Below are 1607 nucleotides of genomic sequence, written 5' to 3' on the forward strand. Positions count from 1 at the left end.
GTACGCCCAATTCCTATTTCCATCCTTGACTCATGTAACAGGAGACCGTATTTCGGCCTGTTTTGCAGCATTTAATTTTCTTGAATTAATAAACTTGCCACTCATGGTGTTCTTTCTTACACCGTAACAAAGGCTTATTCAGCTTCTCACGTTCACTGTTCCTCAAGGATAGATAACCAGTTCTTGGCTGCTCCATCCTTTGACACCAGACCAGACAGCTATTTAAGAACTTTTCTCGATCTTTGGATGCTTTCTCACTACGACACAGCCTTCCGATCCTTCTTTCTTCACTGGTCTGAGCTTACTAAATGTGTGACACCGATGTCCCGATTCTATATAATGGTGGCAACGCCTGCAGTCTATTCACTACGTATAGCTAGCCTTTAAGATTACTTAGTCTGCTTGCGTTGCTGCATCTGTACAGTTATAAAACGGCTTGCATTTTCTGTGGTGCTCTTCACACAAGCAACCTTCATTACGCATATGAAAGTTTACTCGATTCTTTACTTCGTCATCAGATTCTATAAGGTCTATGCATTTTCCGGCTGCCCTCAGGCACCTCCCCTCCCTCTCTCATCTCCGACTGCCTAACTGCCATTCAAGATTGGTGTACCGCCAATGATCTTTGTCTGAATGCCAGCAAGACCGAGATCCTCCTCATCGGCACACCATCTCCATCCTTTTCCCTCACTCTCTGGCCGGCCTCACTTGGCCCCCCTCCGATCCCTACATGCGAGGCTAAGAACATCGGGGTCATCTTTGACTCCACACCTTCGTTCTCCGCCCATATCTCTGAGGTCTCTAAAAAATCAAACTTCCTACTGCACCTCCTCAGAGGTACTCTGCCTTTCCTCTCCTTCCCTCAGAAGCTCACTGTCTTCCAAGCTCTGGTTCTCTCTAGGTTAGACTATTGTAACAGCCTCTTTCTAAATCTACCTGCCTCTACCCTCCGCCCTCTGCAATTTATCCAGAACAGGACTGCGAGACTTGTCCTTGGCCTCGAGCCCTGGGATCATATCTCTACAGCTCTGTAATCTCTCCATTGGCTCCCAGTGGATGCAAGGATTAAATTCAAAACCCTCTGCATTGTCCACAAGGCTTTCTGGGGCCTGGGTTCAAAATACCTTCAGCTATCCCTCCGCAAATACCTCTCCTCTCGAGCTGTTCGCTCCTCTACCTCTAAATCACTCCCGGTTAATCGTTTTTCAACTAAACAAGCTGGGGGTAGATCTCTATATTCAGCTGGGGCCTCCCTCTGGAACAGCCTCCCTGCCACTCTAAAACTTGAGGAGAACCATCTCTGGTTCCGGAAGCAGCTCAATATCTTCCTCTTTGCTTCTTCCTTTTCTCCCCCTCTCCCCTGCTGACCTGTTGTCTCTTGGCACTGTGCACCTGGCCACCCTCTTTCCCCTGGGCCCAGGTACCTGCTCACCCTGCCACCCTGCTGCACTGCCTCCTGGCCACCGCTTGCACTGGTGGACTGTATCTGTACCCATAAAGCCCCCCCCCCTTTTTCTTCTTTTTCTGCACTTATGAGACTTACCCAGTCTGCTGCCATAAACACAGCACTTGCCACTTGCTGGCTGCACTACCACTGTTTATTGCCT

Source organism: Ambystoma mexicanum, chromosome 3q (assembly GCF_040938575.1).
Source record: "Ambystoma mexicanum isolate Mex_15411 chromosome 3q, UKY_AmexF1_1, whole genome shotgun sequence".
NCBI classification, from domain to species: Eukaryota; Metazoa; Chordata; class Amphibia; order Caudata; family Ambystomatidae; genus Ambystoma; species Ambystoma mexicanum.